The sequence below is a fragment of the Hyla sarda genome, unplaced genomic scaffold (assembly GCF_029499605.1).
Source record: "Hyla sarda isolate aHylSar1 unplaced genomic scaffold, aHylSar1.hap1 scaffold_55, whole genome shotgun sequence".
Classification (NCBI taxonomy): domain Eukaryota; kingdom Metazoa; phylum Chordata; class Amphibia; order Anura; family Hylidae; genus Hyla; species Hyla sarda.
In genome coordinates, this window is record NW_026610561.1 from 464,663 (window position 1) to 482,456 (window position 17,794).

The 17,794-nt window shown below is 56.8% G+C and overlaps 1 protein-coding gene across 1 annotated transcript in view; it reads left to right on the forward strand.

The window, feature by feature from the left end:
- The window catches only part of EFNA3 (ephrin A3), a 102,147-nt gene that overhangs the window by 72,599 nt on the left and 11,754 nt on the right, over positions 1 to 17,794 (forward strand). The gene's annotated exons all lie outside the window — the stretch shown is intronic.

Genomic DNA, 17,794 nt, shown 5'->3' on the forward strand with positions numbered 1-17,794 from the left:
CCCTCTCGTCCTCTTCCTCTTCCTCCTCCTCCGGGCTCCCCCTCTCGTCCTCTTCCTCCTCCTCCGGGCTCCCCTCTCGTCCTCTTCCTCCTCCTCCTCCTCCGGGCTCCCCTCTCGTCCTCTTTCTCCTCCTCCGGGCTCCCCTCTCGTCCTCTTCCTCCTCCTCCTCCTCCGGTCTCCCCTCTCGTCCTCTTCCTCCTCCTCCTCCTCCGGGCTCCCCCTCTCGTCCTCTTCCTCCTCCTCCGGGCTCCCCTCTCGTCCTCTTCCTCCTCCTCCGGGCTCCCCTCTCGTCCTCTTCCTCCTCCTCCTCCTCCGGGCTCCCCTCTCGTCCTCTTCCTCCTCCGGGCTCCCCTCTCGTCCTCTTCCTCCTCCTGGCTCCCCCTCTCGTCCTCTTCCTCCTCCGGGCTCCCCTCTCGTCCTCTTCCTCCTCCGGGCTCCCCTCTCGTCCTCTTCCTCCTCCGGGCTCCCCTCTCGTCCTCTTCCTCCTCCTCCGGGCTCCCCTCTCGTCCTCTTCCTCCTCCGGGCTCCCCTCTCGTCCTCTTCCTCCTCCTCCTCCTCCGGGCTCCCTCTCGTCCTCTTCCTCCTCCTCCTCCGGGCTCCCCTCTCGTCCTCCTCCTCCTCTTCCGGGCTCCCCTCTCGTCCTCTTCCTCCTCCGGGCTCCCCTCTCGTCCTCTTCCTCCTCCCTCCTCCTCCCCGGGCTCCCCTCTCGTCCTCTTCCTCCTCCTCCTCCTCCGGGCTCCCCTCTCGTCCTCTTCCTCCTCCTCCTCCTCCGGGCTCCCCTCTCGTCCTCTTCCTCCGGGCTCCCCTCTCGTCCTCCTCCTCCTCCGGGCTCCCCTCTCGTCCTCTTCCTCCTCCTCCTCCGGGCTCCCCTCTCGTCCTCCTCCGGGCTCCCCTCTCGTCCTCTTCCTCCTCCTCCTCCGGTCTCCCCTCTCGTCCTCTTCCTCCTCCTCCTCCGGTCTCCCCTCTCGTCCTCTTCCTCCTCCTCCTCCGGTCTCCCCTCTCGTCCTCTTCCTCCTCCTCCTCCGGGCTCCCCTCTCGTCCTCTTCCTCCTCCTCCTCCGGGCTCCCCTCTCGTCCTCTTCCTCCTCCTCCTCCGGGCTCCCCTCTCGTCCTCTTCCTCCTCCTCCTCCGGGCTCCCCTCTCGTCCTCTTCCTCCTCCTCCTCCGGGCTTCCCTCTCGTCCTCTTCCTCCTCCTCCTCCGGGCTTCCCTCTCGTCCTCTTCCTCCTCCTCCTCCGGGCTCCCCTCTCGTCCTCTTCCTCCTCCTCCGGGCTCCCCTCTCGTCCTCTTCCTCCTCCGGGCTCCCCTCTCGTCCTCTTCCTCCTCCTCCTCCTCCTCCGGGCTCCCCTCTCGTCCTCTTCCTCCTCCGGGCTCCCCTCTCGTCCTCTTCCTCCTCCTCCTCCGGGCTCCCCTCTCGTCCTCCTCCGGGCTCCCCTCTCGTCCTCTTCCTCCTCCTCCTCCGGTCTCCCCTCTCGTCCTCTTCCTCCTCCTCCTCCGGTCTCCCCTCTCGTCCTCTTCCTCCTCCTCCGGGCTCCCCTCTCGTCCTCTTCCTCCTCCTCCTCCGGGCTCCCCTCTCGTCCTCTTCCTCCTCCGGGCTCCCCTCTCGTCCTCTTCCTCCTCCTCCTCCGGGCTCCCCTCTCGTCCTCTTCCTCCTCCTCCTCCGGGCTCCCCTCTCGTCCTCTTCCTCCTCCGGGCTCCCCTCTCGTCCTCTTCCTCCTCCTCCTCCGGGCTCCCCTCTCGTCCTCTTCCTCCTCCGGGCTCCCCTCTCGTCCTCTTCCTCCTCCTCCTCCTCCGGGCTCCCCTCTCCTCCTCCTCCTCCTCCTCCGGGCTCCCCTCTCGTCCTCTTCCTCCTCCTCCTCCTCCGGGCTCCCCTCTCGTCCTCCTCCTCCGGGCTCCCCTCTCGTCCTCTTCCTCCAGGCTCCCCTCTCGTCCTCTTCCTCCTCCGGACTCCTTGGAGACTGTTGGCCTTTGGCATTGGTGATGGACATGGTAGATCAGACTTGTTATGGTCAGCCTCCTCCTGGGTATATGGGGATGATGGTGGAATATGAAGTTGTCTTGGTAACTTCTTACAGTCCTCTTGTCTTCTGACGCGCTCTGTGTTCTAGGTCGGTACTTTTTATGTTTGCACACCCGGTTTCCCGTCTCATACTTCCACCCTCTTTAAGGTCCTAAGGGGTTGTATACCGCGTGGTCCTGTGCGCCCACGGACTGGTGACTGCAGCTTGAAGGGTTGTCATTACGGGGGTCACGAAGCTGTATGGATAACATGCTGTCTCTGCATGCTGACAACTCGTGGGCATAGGGCAGACCATTAATTCTAGAAAAAGCATGTCACTTAGCAGCCGGTCCCCAAAGGTCAGTCCACACGGACACCCCCATCCATTGCAGCCGAATCTCATTACCCGTTTCCATCGTGTCATTACCAGTGATGCTGCCATCTCTGTTTGCGGTATATGAATAGATGAGCCTGGTACCAAGGAGTCACGTCCTCCGCAGCAGGTCTTTGTTACTGTAGCAGCCGCAGCGTTGGGCTTGTGGGGACGTCAGGCGGTCGGGGTGATTTGTAGAGACTCTGTATGCGCCAAGTCACAATTCCTAGTGTTTACGGCCAGTGGCGGCCGCTGCCTAATATTACTATGGAAATTGTCACTTTCATGCATGGCTTCCTCCTGCAGATAGATGACCATCGCTCAGCGCCCCTTGTGCATTCAGTGGGACGATAGAAAGGAGAGAACAGATTGAGGCCAGAGCCTGTCACTTCTATCACAGGGAAGCGGGGGCTTCTAATGAGATCTCTCCGGGGTGGTTGGGGGGACCACGTCTGGATGGGGACTATGAGTATTTCTGTCTTCTCAATAATAAACTCACCACAGCCCAGCCGTCTTCATATGGTCGACTGGAGGACGTGGTTTACTGAGGGTAGAGGGTTAACTCTGTTCTCTCCTGAAGAAGGGAAGGAGGGGCACTTAGATATGGAGCATGTTCTCTGATGATGACTCTGAAGGTCCTGGGGTCCTCAGTCTCCTGTCCAGATGAGTGTGAGGGGCTCTGGAGTGTAGAGGAGCGCGAGGGGCTCTGGAGTGTAGAGGAGCGCGAGGGGCTCTGGAGTGTAGAGGAGCGCGAGGGGCTCTGGAGTGTAGAGGAGCGCGAGGGGCTCTGGAGTGTAGAGGAGCGCGAGGGGCTCTGGAGTGTAGAGGAGCGCGAGGGGCTCTGGAGTGTAGAGGAGCGCGAGGGGCTCTGGAGTGTAGAGGAGCGCGAGGGGCTCTGGAGTGTAGAGGAGCGCGAGGGGCTCTGGAGTGTAGAGGAGCGCGAGGGGCTCTGGAGTGTAGAGGAGCGCGAGGGGCTCTGGAGTGTAGAGGAGCGCGAGGGGCTCTGGAGTGTAGAGGAGCGCGAGGGGCTCTGGAGTGTAGAGGAGCGCGAGGGGCTCTGGAGTGTAGAGGAGCGCGAGGGGCTCTGGAGTGTAGAGGAGCGCGAGGGGCTCTGGAGAGTATAGAGGGGCGCGAGGGGCTCTGGAGTGTATAGAGGGGCTCTGGAGTGTATAGAGGGGCGCGAGGGGCTCTGGAGTGTATAGAGGGGCGCGAGGGGCTCTGGAGTGTATAGAGGGGCTCTGGAGTGTATAGAGGGGCGCGAGGGGCTCTGGAGTGTATAGAGGGGCTCTGGAGTGTATAGAGGGGCGCGAGGGGCTCTGGAGTGTATAGAGGGGCTCTGGAGTGTATAGAGGGGCGCGAGGGGCTCTGGAGTGTATAGAGGGGCGCGAGGGGCTCTGGAGTGTATAGAGGGGCTCTGGAGTGTATAGAGGGGCGCGAGGGGCTCTGGAGTGTATAGAGGGGCGCGAGGGGCTCTGGAGTGTATAGAGGGGCGCGAGGGGCTCTGGAGTGTATAGAGGGGCGCGAGGGGCTCTGGAGTGTATAGAGGGGCGCGAGGAGCTCTGGAGTGTATAGAGGGGCTCTGGAGTGTATAGAGGGGCTCTGGAGTGTATAGAGGGGCGCGAGGGGCTCTGGAGTGTATAGAGGGGCGCGAGGGGCTCTGGAGTGTATAGAGGGGCGCGAGGGGCTCTGGAGTGTATAGAGGGGCTCTGGAGTGTATAGAGGGGCGCGAGGGGCTCTGGAGTGTATAGAGGGGCTCTGGAGTGTATAGAGGGGCGCGAGGGGCTCTGGAGTGTATAGAGGGGCTCTGGAGTGTATAGAGGGGGCGCGAGGGGCTCTGGAGTGTATAGAGGGGCGCGAGGGGCTCTGGAGTGTATAGAGGGGCTCTGGAGTGTATAGAGGGGCGCGAGGGGCTCTGGAGTGTATAGAGGGGCGCGAGGGGCTCTGGAGTGTATAGAGGGGCGCGAGGGGCTCTGGAGTGTATAGAGGGGCGCGAGGGGCTCTGGAGTGTATAGAGGGGCGCGAGGGGCTCTGGAGTGTATAGAGGGGCGCGAGGGGCTCTGGAGTGTATAGAGGGGCGCGAGGGGCTCTGGAGTGTATAGAGGGGGCTCTGGAGTGTATAGAGGGGGCGCGAGGGGCTCTGGAGTGTATAGAGGGGCGCGAGGGGCTCTGGAGTGTATAGAGGGGCGCGAGGGGCTCTGGAGTGTATAGAGGGGCGCGAGGGGCTCTGGAGTGTATAGAGGGGCGCGAGGGGCTCTGGAGTGTATAGAGGGGCGCGAGGGGCTCTGGAGTGTATAGAGGGGCGCGAGGGGCTCTGGAGTGTATAGAGGGGCGCGAGGGGCTCTGGAGTGTATAGAGGGGCGCGAGGGGCTCTGGAGTGTATAGAGGGGGCGCGAGGAGCTCTGGAGTGTATAGAGGGGCTCTGGAGTGTATAGAGGGGCGCGAGGGGCTCTGGAGTGTATAGAGGGGCGCGAGGGGCTCTGGAGTGTATAGAGGGGCGCGAGGGGCTCTGGAGTGTATAGAGGGGCTCTGGAGTGTATAGAGGGGCTCTGGAGTGTATAGAGGGGCGCGAGGGGCTCTGGAGTGTATAGAGGGGCGCGAGGGGCTCTGGAGTGTATAGAGGGGCGCGAGGGGCTCTGGAGTGTGTAGAGGGGCTCTGGAGTGTATAGAGGGGCTCTGGAGTGTATAGAGGGGCGCGAGGGGCTCTGGAGTGTATAGAGGGGCTCTGGAGTGTATAGAGGGGGCGCGAGGGGCTCTGGAGTGTATAGAGGGGCGCGAGGGGCTCTGGAGTGTATAGAGGGGCGCGAGGAGCTCTGGAGTGTATAGAGGGGCTCTGGAGTGTATAGAGGGGCGCGAGAGGGGCTCTGGAGTGTGTAGAGGGGCTCTGGAGTGTATAGAGGGGCTCTGGAGTGTATAGAGGGGCGCGAGGGGCGCTGGAGTGTATAGAGGGGCGCGAGGGGCTCTGGAGTGTATAGAGGGGCGCGAGGGGCTCTGGAGTGTATAGAGGGGCGCGAGGGGCTCTGGAGTGTATAGAGGGGCGCGAGGGGCTCTGGAGTGTATAGAGGGGCGCGAGGGGCTCTGGAGTGTATAGAGGGGCGCGAGGGGCTCTGGAGTGTATAGAGGGGCGCGAGGGGCTCTGGAGTGTATAGAGGGGCTCTGGAGTGTATAGAGGGGCTCTGGAGTGTATAGAGGGGCTCTGGAGTGTATAGAGGGGCTCTGGAGTGTATAGAGGGGCTCTGGAGTGTATAGAGGGGCTCTGGAGTGTATAGAGGGGCTCTGGAGTGTATAGAGGGGCTCTGGAGTGTATAGAGGGGCTCTGGAGTGTATAGAGGGGCTCTGGAGTGTATAGAGGGGCTCTGGAGTGTATAGAGGGGCTCTGGAGTGTATAGAGGGGCTCTGGAGTGTATAGAGGGGCTCTGGAGTGTATAGAGGGGCTCTGGAGTGTATAGAGGGGGCTCTGGAGTGTATAGAGGGGCTCTGGAGTGTATAGAGGGGCTCTGGAGTGTATAGAGGGGCTCTGGAGTGTATAGAGGGGCTCCGGAGTGTATAGAGGGGCTCTGGAGTGTATAGAGGGGCTCTGGAGTGTATAGAGGGGCGCGAGGGGCTCTGGAGTGTATAGAGGGGCGCGAGGGGCTCTGGAGTGTATAGAGGGGCGCGAGGGGCTCTGGAGTGTATAGAGGGGCTCTGGAGTGTATAGAGGGGCGCGAGGGGCTCTGGAGTGTATAGAGGGGCGCGAGGGGCTCTGGAGTGTATAGAGGGGGCGCGAGGGGGCTCTGGAGTGTATAGAGGGGCGCGAGGGGCTCTGGAGTGTATAGAGGGGCGCGAGGGGCTCTGGAGTGTATAGAGGGGCGCGAGGGGCTCTGGAGTGTATAGAGGGGCGCGAGGAGCTCTGGAGTGTATAGAGGGGCTCTGGAGTGTATAGAGGGGCGCGAGGGGCTCTGGAGTGTATAGAGGGGCGCGAGGGGCTCTGGAGTGTATAGAGGGGCGCGAGGGGCTCTGGAGTGTATAGAGGGGCGCGAGGGGCTCTGGAGTGTATAGAGGGGCGCGAGGGGCTCTGGAGTGTATAGAGGGGCTCTGGAGTGTATAGAGGGGCGCGAGGGGCTCTGGAGTGTATAGAGGGGCTCTGGAGTGTATAGAGGGGCGCGAGGGGCTCTGGAGTGTATAGAGGGGCGCGAGGGGCTCTGGAGTGTATAGAGGGGCGCGAGGGGCTCTGGAGTGTATAGAGGGGCGCGAGGGGCTCTGGAGTGTGTAGAGGGGCTCTGGAGTGTATAGAGGGGCTCTGGAGTGTATAGAGGGGCGCGAGGGGCTCTGGAGTGTATAGAGGGGCGCGAGGGGCTCTGGAGTGTATAGAGGGGCTCTGGAGTGTATAGAGGGGCGCGAGGGGCTCTGGAGGTGTGTAGAGGGGCTCTGGAGTGTATAGAGGGGCTCTGGAGTGTATAGAGGGGCGCGAGGGGCGCTGGAGTGTATAGAGGGGCGCGAGGGGCTCTGGAGTGTATAGAGGGGCGCGAGGGGCTCTGGAGTGTATAGAGGGGCGCGAGGGGCTCTGGAGTGTATAGAGGGGCGCGAGGGGCTCTGGAGTGTATAGAGGGGCGCGAGGGGCTCTGGAGTGTATTAGAGGGGCTCTGGAGTGTATAGAGGGGCTCTGGAGTGTATAGAGGGGCTCTGGAGTGTATAGAGGGGCTCTGGAGTGTATAGAGGGGCTCTGGAGTGTATAGAGGGGCTCTGGAGTGTATAGAGGGGCTCTGGAGTGTATAGAGGGGCTCTGGAGTGTATAGAGGGGCTCTGGAGTGTATAGAGGGGCTCTGGAGTGTATAGAGGGGCTCTGGAGTGTATAGAGGGGCTCTGGAGTGTATAGAGGGTCTCTGGAGTGTATAGAGGGGGCTCTGGAGTGTATAGAGGGGCTCTGGAGTGTATAGAGGGGCTCTGGAGTGTATAGAGGGGCTCTGGAGTGTATAGAGGGGCTCTGGAGTGTATAGAGGGGCTCTGGAGTGTATAGAGGGGCTCTGGAGTGTATAGAGGGGCTCTGGAGTGTATAGAGGGGGCTCTGGAGTGTATAGAGGGGCGCGAGGGGCTCTGGAGTGTATAGAGGGGCGCGAGGGGCTCTGGAGTGTATAGAGGGGCGCGAGGGGCTCTGGAGTGTATAGAGGGGCGCGAGGGGCTCTGGAGTGTATAGAGGGGCGCGAGGGGCTCTGGAGTGTATAGAGGGGCGCGAGGGGCTCTGGAGTGTATAGAGGGGCGCGAGGGGCTCTGGAGTGTATAGAGGGGCGCGAGGGGCTCTGGAGTGTATAGAGGGGCGCGAGGGGCTCTGGAGTGTATAGAGGGGCGCGAGGGGCTCTGGAGTGTATAGAGGGGCGCGAGGAGCTCTGGAGTGTATAGAGGGGCTCTGGAGTGTATAGAGGGGCGCGAGGGGGCTCTGGAGTGTATAGAGGGGGCGCGAGGGGGCTCTGGAGTGTATAGAGGGGCGCGAGGGGCTCTGGAGTGTATAGAGGGGCGCGAGGGGCTCTGGAGTGTATAGAGGGGCTCTGGAGTGTATAGAGGGGCGCGAGGGGCTCTGGAGTGTATAGAGGGGCTCTGGAGTGTATAGAGGGGCGCGAGGGGCTCTGGAGTGTATAGAGGGGCGCGAGGGGCTCTGGAGTGTATAGAGGGGCGCGAGGGGCTCTGGAGTGTGTAGAGGGGCTCTGGAGTGTATAGAGGGGCTCTGGAGTGTATAGAGGGGCGCGAGGGGCTCTGGAGTGTATAGAGGGGCGCGAGGGGCTCTGGAGTGTATAGAGGGGCTCTGGAGTGTATAGAGGGGCTCTGGAGTGTATAGAGGGGCGCGAGGGGCTCTGGAGTGTATAGAGGGGCGCGAGGGGCTCTGGAGTGTATAGAGGGGCTCTGGAGTGTATAGAGGGGCGCGAGGGGCTCTGGAGTGTGTAGAGGGGCTCTGGAGTGTATAGAGGGGCTCTGGAGTGTATAGAGGGGCGCGAGGGGCGCTGGAGTGTATAGAGGGGCGCGAGGGGCTCTGGAGTGTATAGAGGGGCGCGAGGGGCTCTGGAGTGTATAGAGGGGCGCGAGGGGCTCTGGAGTGTATAGAGGGGCGCGAGGGGCTCTGGAGTGTATAGAGGGGCGCGAGGGGCTCTGGAGTGTATAGAGGGGCGCGAGGGGCTCTGGAGTGTATAGAGGGGCGCGAGGGGCTCTGGAGTGTATAGAGGGGCGCGAGGGGCTCTGGAGTGTATAGAGGGGCGCGAGGGGCTCTGGAGTGTATAGAGGGGCGCGAGGGGCTCTGGAGTGTATAGAGGGGCGCGAGGGGCTCTGGAGTGTATAGAGGGGCGCGAGGGGCTCTGGAGTGTATAGAGGGGCGCGAGGGGCTCTGGAGTGTATAGAGGGGCGCGAGGGGCTCTGGAGTGTATAGAGGGGCGCGAGGGGCTCTGGAGTGTATAGAGGGGCTCTGGAGTGTATAGAGGGGCGCGAGGGGCTCTGGAGTGTATAGAGGGGCGCGAGGGGCTCTGGAGTGTATAGAGGGGCGCGAGGAGCTCTGGAGTGTATAGAGGGGCTCTGGAGTGTATAGAGGGGCTCTGGAGTGTATAGAGGGGCTCTGGAGTGTATAGAGGGGCTCTGGAGTGTATAGAGGGGCTCTGGAGTGTATAGAGGGGCTCTGGAGTGTATAGAGGGGCTCTGGAGTGTATAGAGGGGCTCTGGAGTGTATAGAGGGGCTCCGGAGTGTATAGAGGGGCTCCGGAGTGTATAGAGGGGCTCTGGAGTGTATAGAGGGGCGCGAGGGGCTCTGGAGTGTATAGAGGGGCGCGAGGGGCTCTGGAGTGTATAGAGGGGCGCGAGGGGCTCTGGAGTGTATAGAGGGGCGCGAGGGGCTCTGGAGTGTAGAGGGGCGCGAGGAGCAGGAGCGTCTTGTCACTTGTGATCTGCTGTTAGGTATAAGGAGACCTGATTTGTGCCCTTTACTGACTTTATTGGCTTCCTAATGAAGTGCGACTCTTTGATGTGACATTAGCGGGCGGAGGTTTGTCGGTGCACGCGGTTTATCCGGGTCCCTCCCTCTATAATCTGCTGGTTCTTCTGTAACAGTTATTAATGGCCGGCTCGGCCTCGCCGGTGGTCTGGGACCTTCTGATTGCGATGCTGATCACAACCTTCTGTCTCCGGGTCCATGTGACTTTGGATCGATAACATCTGACACTTGGACAATAGTTCTTTCTGTGAAATGGATCCCCCCATCGGCAGAGGAGGCTGTTACACGCTGTTCTACAAGTGCGAGCCATTAGTATGGACCCCGTGAAGCGGTGACGCGTGTCCTCCACATAGTCATACGTCACTGAAGGAGGCGACCAGGACTATTTGCCAACTTGTCTGTGCAGTCAGCAGGAAATGGAGCCCCCCGAACACTACCCCCAGGCCCGGTGCTGTGGGGCGTCCATTGTGCCGCCCAGGGCTGTCTTTAACTGTCCGTGTACTTGATATGGAGATAATGCGCATAGTCTGTGAAGGTCAGGGAGCCGCGTCTTCAGTGCGCCCGTTGGTGCTGCACACGCCTTACGTGGTGTCATATAGTCGATTGTTTATCATTCTGCGGTGCTGAGGAGGTGCCGCATCTCTCAGACGTCGGGGGGTCAGCAGTGTTGGGACCACTTCAGCTGATTTCCCCGTCCTGAACGATTCTTCAGCGTGTCATTCAGGCTCACGGCTGCCTGGCTGATGTATTGTCCGTCTGATGCGCACTCAATTATTTATGACCGGAGCCGTGTTTGGTGGAGCGCGGGAGATGTGTGCGGAGGACTGTCTAAGTAGGACACACGTCTTCTAGTAGGCCCCCTGGTACCCCTAGAAACACCTGTAGCCCCAAGTTAATGTCCTGCCCCCTGATGAAGTGCGGGGTGTTGTCTGCCCTCTATAGCCAGTGATCTGGTACTTTAATACCCCCCCCCCCCTCCCCGTGTCTCCCGTCAGGTCAGTAGTGCCCTCCCTTTTCTGCCCCTGTACAGCGATGTGTGCCTGCCGCCTTAAATTACACCCATTGTGAGGATCCAGGCGGAGGCTGCCGTCACTCCTACCAGCCGTAGTCTCGGTGGATTTGGTCTCTGGGAAGAAAGGCAGAACCCCGGCCGCTGTAGTGATGACAGATCTATAATGTGCGGCTGCATTAGATGGTCAGTAATAGTGGGGGTCTCATGGCTCCCACTGTCCCCCAGTCCCTGCGTTCTATATCCAGAACGTCTGTCCAACCATCTCCCCCATTACTGCTGTCCCAGATATGTCACCGATAGCCCAGGGCCCGCTCCCTTGTTGTTCTGGCTGTCGTCACGGTGATTGGCGCTGCCGGGGGTAGACCTTCTGTTCCTTGTATCTTGGCTCCTCGTGTAGGACAGATGCGGAGTTTTGGGACTGGTGCGATTTCCCGCACTGTAGTATTTTAATTTGTGTAGAATCTGATCTGGCTCCAGATGATAATGGTTTCGCCCCTTCAATTCGTTCTGCTTTTCCTCGCACGGCCGCCATCCAGTGCCGCAAGTTCATCACGCTGCGCACAGGCCGGTTATGGCACAAGGTATTTGGGGTGTCTAGCCTCACGACCATAGCCAGATGTGTACAAAGGGATAAGAACCACGAAACTATATACATGGAGTGTGTGACCTCCTGACTGTATATACATGGAGTGTGTGACCTCCTGACTGTATATACATGGAGTGTGACCTCCTGACTGTATATACATGAAGTGTGACCTCCTGACTGTATATACATGGAGTGTAGGACCTCCTGACTGTATATACATGGAGTGTGACCTCCTGACTGTATATACATGGAGTGTGACCTCCTGACTGTATATACATGGAGTGTGGGACCTCCTGACTGTATATACATGGAGTGTGGGACCTCCTGACTGTATATACATGGAGTGTGGGACCTCCTGACTGTATATACATGGAGTGTGGGACCTCCTGACTGTATATACATGGAGTGTGGGACCTCCTGACTGTATATACATGGAGTGTGGGACCTCCTGACTGTATATACATGGAGTGTGGGACCTCCTGACTGTATATACATGGAGTGTGGGACCTCCTGACTGTATATACATGGAGTGTGGGACCTCCTGACTGTATATACATGGGGTGTGGGACCTCCTGACTGTATATACATGAAGTGTGGGACCTCCTGACTGTATATACATGGAGTGTGGGACCTCCTGACTGTATATACATGGAGTGTGGGACCTCCTGACTGTATATACATGGAGTGTGGGACCTCCTGACTGTATATACATGGAGTGTGGGACCTCCTGACTGTATATACATGGAGTGTGGGACCTCCTGACTGTATATACATGGAGTGTGGGACCTCCTGACTGTATATACATGGAGTGTGGGGACCTCCTGACTGTATATACATGGAGTGTGGGGACCTCCTGACTGTATATACATGGAGTGTGGGGACCTCCTGACTATACAGTGGGGGAAAAAAGTATTTAGTCAGACACCAATTGTACACGTTCTCCCCCTTTATAAAGCTGAGTGTCCTGTAATTGTCATCATAGGTGACAGACAGAATGGGGGGAAAGAATACAGGAGATCACATTGTAGAATTTCTAGTGAATTAATTGGTAAAATAAATGTGGGAGCAATTATTAGAAAATGGAAGACATAGAAGACCCCTGATAATCTCCCTCCATCGGGGGCTCCACTCAAGTTCTCACCCCGTGGTGTCAAAATGATCATAAGAACGGTGAGCAAAAATCCCAGAACCACCTAGGGACCTAGTGAATGACCTGCAGAGAGCTGGGACCAGAGTAACAAAGGCTACCATCAATAATACACTACACCGCCAGGGACTCAAATCATACAGTGCCAGACGTGTTCCCTGCTTAAGCCAGTACATGTCCGGGCCTGTCTGAAGTTTGCTAGAGAGCATTTGGATGATCCAGAAGAGGATTGGGAGAATGTCATATGGTCAGATGAAACCAAAGTAGAACTTTTTGGTAAAAACTCAACTCGTCCTGTTTGGAGGAGAAAGAATGCTGATTGCATCCAAAGAACACCATACCTACTGTGAAGCATAGGGGCGGGAACACCATACCTACTGTGAGGCATGGGGGCGGGAACACCATACCTACTGTGAAGCATAGGGGCGGGAACACCATACCTACTGTGAAGCATGGGGGCGGGAACACCATACCTACTGTGAAGCATGGGGCGGGAACACCATACCTACTGTGAGGCATGGGGGCGGGAACACCATACCTATTGTGAAGCATAGGGGCGGGAACACCATACCTACTGTGAAGCATGGGGGCGGGAACACCATACCTACTGTGAAGCATGGGGGCGGGAACACCATACCTACTGTGAAGCATGGGGGCGGGAACACCATACCTACTGTGAAGCATAGGGGCGGGAACACCATACCTACTGTGAAGCATGGGGGCGGGAACACCATACCTACTGTGAAGCATGGGGGCGGGAACACCATACCTACTGTGAAGCATGGGGGTGGGAACACCATACCTACTGTGAAGCATGGGGGTGGGAACATCATACCTACTGTGAGGCATGGGGGTGGGAACACCATACCTACTGTGAGGCATGGGGGCAGGAACACCATACCTACTGTGAAGCATGGGGGGTGGGAACACCATACCTACTGTGAGGCATGGGGGCGGTAACACCATACCTACTGTGAAGCATGGGGGCGGGAACACCATACCTACTGTGAGGCATGGGGGCGGGAACACCATACCTACTGTGAAGCATGGGGGCGGGAACACCATACCTACTGTGAAGCATGGGGGCGGGAACACCATACCTACTGTGAAGCATGGGGGTGGGAACACCATACCTACTGTGAAGCATGGGGGCGGAGACATCAGGCTTTGGGGCTGTTTTTCTGCTCAGGGACCAGGATGACTGATCCGTGTAATGGAAAGAATGAATGGGACCATGTATCGTGAGATTGTGAGTGAAAACCTCTTCTATCAGCGAGGGCAATGAAGATGAAACGTGGCTGGGTCTTTCAGCATGACAATGATCCCAAACACACCGCCCAGGAAATGAAGGAGTGGCTTTGTAAGAAGCATTTCAAGGTCCTGGAGTGGCCTAGCCAATCTCCAGATCTCAACCCCATAGAAAACCTGGTGAGGTGATGATGATGGTTGTAGTAGGTGAGGTGATGATGATGGTTGTAGTAGGTGAGGTGATGGTTGTAGTAGGTTAGATAAGGTGATGAGGGTTGTAGTAGGTGATGGTAATATAGGTGATGAGGGTTGTAGTAGGTGATGGTAATATGGATGATGAGGGTTGTAGTAGGTGATGGTAATATGGAGGATGAGGGTTGTAGTAGGTGATGGTAATATGGATGATGAGGGTTGTAGTAGGTGATGGTAATATGGATGATGAGGGTTGTAGTAGGTGATGGTAATATGGATGATGAGGGTTGTAGTAGGTGATGGTAATATGGATGATGAGGGTTGTAGTAGGTGATGGTAATATGGATGATGAGGGTTGTAGTAGGTGATGGTAATATGGATGATGAGGGTTGTAGTAGGTGATGGTAATATGGATGATGAGGGTTGTAGTAGGTGATGGTAATATGGATGATGAGGGTTGTAGTAGGTGATGGTAATATGGATGATGAGGGTTGTAGTAGGTGATGGTAATATGGATGATGATGATGGTCTTAGTACGTTGTGGACACCTCTTTCAGTTGATAGACTGGTTTCCCTGCAGATTTGGCAGTAGTGACAGGTGACAGCGCAGTGTGCTGGCAGCGCGCTCATCTGTGTAAGTGACTTGGGCACGGCGGTCTCGGCTGGCGGGGGGTGTGGGGGGCGCTGAGCTGCCTCTTAATTAGTATAAATGGGACCCGGGAACTAAAAATATCTGGTGGCCGGGAGCGGAGCCTCTGACAGCTGGACTCAGATAATACCGTATCCCTCCGGGCAAACACAGGACCAATCCTGACACGCAAACCGCCCTATTACCGCCACGTCTGTGCCGGGCCCCACACCTACCCCTGCAGCCGCCATCTTTATACCCACCCGGAGGTAAATCATGTCCAGGGCACAAGGCTGAAATGATTACACCAGAAGACCCCATATACCTGAAAAAGCCCCCCCCCCCAATATACCTGATAAAGACCCCCCCCCCCAATATACCTGATAAAGACCCCCCCCAATATACCTGATAAAGACCCTCCCCCCCAATATACCTGATAAAGACCCCCCCATGTACCTGATAAAGACCCCCCCCCCCCATGTACCTGATAAAGACCCCCCCAATATACCTGATAAAGACCGCCCCATGTACCTCATGAAGACCCCCCATCATACATGATAAAGACCCCCCCATCATACCTGATAGACCCCCCCATCATACCTGATAGACCCCCCCTCATACCTGATAGACCCCCCCTTCATACCTGATAAAGACCCCCCCCTGATACCTGATAGACCCCCCCCATCATACCTGATAGACCCCCCCCATCATACCTGATAGACCCCCCCATCATACCTGATAGACCCCCCCATCATACCTGATAGACCCCCCCATCATACCTGATAGACCCCCCCCATCATACCTGATAGACCCCCCCCATCATACCTGATAGACCCCCCCCATCATACCTGATAGACCCCCCCCCATCATACCTGATAGACCCCCCCCCATCATACCTGATAGACCCCCCCCCATCATACCTGATATACCGTACAGAGACCCCATGATGGCCTATAAGGGCCTCCACCGAGCATATTCCATATGGAGACCCTATAATGGCCTCCACAGAGTGTATACCGTACAGAGACCCTATAATGGCCTCCACAGAGTGTATACCGTACAGAGACCCTATAATGGCCTCCACAGAGTGTATACCGTACAGAGACCCTATAATGGCGTACAGAGACCCTATAATGGCCTCCACAGAGTGTATACCGTACAGAGACCCTATAATGGCCTCCACAGAGTGTATACCGTACAGAGACCCTATAATGGCCTCCACAGAGTGTATACCGTACAGAGACCCTATAATGGCCTCCACAGAGTGTATACCGTACAGAGACCCTATAATGGCCTCCACAGAGTGTATACCGTACAGAGACCCTATAATGGCCTCCACAGAGTGTATACCGTACAGAGACCCTATAATGGCCTCCACAGAGTGTATACCGTACAGAGACCCTATAATGGCCTCCACAGAGTGTATACCGTACAGAGACCCTATAATGGCCTCCACAGAGTGTATACCGTACAGAGACCCTATAATGGCCTCCACAGAGTGTATACCGTACAGAGACCCTATAATGGCCTCCGAGTATATACCGTCCAGTGATCCTGTGATGGCCTATAATGGCCTCCACAGAGTTTATACCATATAGAGACCCCGCGATGGCCTCCACAGAGTTTATACTATATAGAGACCCCGCGATGGCCTCCACAGAGTGTATACCATGTAGAGACCCCGCGATGGCCTCCACAGAGTGTATACCATATAGAGACCCCGCGATGGCCTCCACAGAGTGTATACCATATAGAGACCCCGCGATGGCCTCCACCGAGTGTATACCATATAGAGACCCCGCGATGGCCTCCACAGAGTGTATACCATATAGAGACCCCGCGATGGCCTCCACAGAGTGTATACCATATAGAGACCCCGCGATGGCCTCCACAGAGTGTATACCATATAGAGACCCCGCGATGGCCTCCACAGAGTGTATACCATATAGAGACCCCGCGATGGCCTCCACAGAGTGTATACCATATAGAGACCCCGCGATGGCCTCCACAGAGTGTATACCATATAGAGACCCCGCGATGGCCTCCACAGAGTGTATACCATATAGAGACCCCGTGATGGCCTCCACAGAGTGTATACCATATAGAGACCCCGCGATGGCCTCCACAGAGTATATACCATATAGAGACCCCGCGATGGCCTCCACCGAGTGTATACCATATAGAGACTCCGTGATGGCCTCCACAGAGTGTATACCATATAGAGACCCCGTGATGGCCTCCACAGAGTATATACCATATAGAGACCCCGTGATGGCCTCCACCGAGTATATACCATATAGAGACCCCGCGATGGCCTCCACAGAGTGTATACCATATAGAGACCCCGCGATGGCCTCCACAGAGTGTATACCATATAGAGACCCCGCGATGGCCTCCACAGAGTGTATACCATATAGAGACCCCGCGATGGCCTCCACAGAGTGTATACCATATAGAGACCCCGCGATGGCCTCCACAGAGTGTATACCATATAGAGACCCCGCGATGGCCTCCACAGAGTGTATACCATATAGAGACCCCGCGATGGCCTCCACAGAGTGTATACCATATAGAGACCCCGCGATGGCCTCCACAGAGTGTATACCATATAGAGACCCCGTGATGGCCTCCACAGAGTGTATACCATATAGAGACCCCGCGATGGCCTCCACAGAGTATATACCATATAGAGACCCCGCGATGGCCTCCACCGAGTGTATACCATATAGAGACTCCGCGATGGCCTCCACAGAGTGTATACCATATAGAGACCCCGTGATGGCCTCCACAGAGTATATACCATATAGAGACCCCGTGATGGCCTCCACAGAGTATATACCATATAGAGACCCCGTGATGGCCTCCACGTAGCAGTCATGGCTGATGATCGTCTAGTGGTTCCTCTGTATACTCATCACACTTCATTTCTTTATCATTTCTATTTTTTGTAGACAGAACTGCTGTTATGGATGGGGGTCTCTGCTGTTATGGGGGTCTCTGTATGCTCATAATGCTTTGTATTAAGTCTGTTTCGGTTCATGGTCCCCAGTTCTGTATACTCCTGTTGCTTTGTATTGAGTCTGTTTCGGTTCTTGGTACCCCAGGTCTGTATACTCCTGTTGCTTTGTATTCCATGTGTTTCGGTTCATGGTCCCCAGCTCTGTGTACTCCTGTTGCTTTGTATTCCATGTGTTTCGGTTCATGGTCCCCAGCTCTGTGTACTCCTGTTGCTTTGTATTTTTCGTGCCTCAGCTCTGTATACTCCTGTTGCTATGTATTTAGTGTTTTTTTAGCCATTTGTCCCCCATCTCTGTATACTCCTGTTGCTTTGTATTCTATGTCTTTCAGCCCTCTGTCCCCAGCTCTGTATACTCCTGTTGCTTTGTATTCTATGTGTTTCAGCCCTCTGTCCCCCTGCTCTGTATACTCCTGTTGCTTTGTATTCTATGTGTTTCAGCCCTCTGTCCCCCAGCTCTGTATACTCCTGTTGCTTTGTATTGAGCGTCTTTCGGTCCTGGATGCCCCAGCACTGTATACTCCTGTTGCTTTGTATTGAGCGTCTTTCGGTCCTGGATGCCCCAGCACTGTATACTCCTGTTGCTTTGTATTCTATGTCTTTCAGCCCTCTGTCCCCCAGCTCTGTATACTCCTGTTGCTTTGTATTCTATG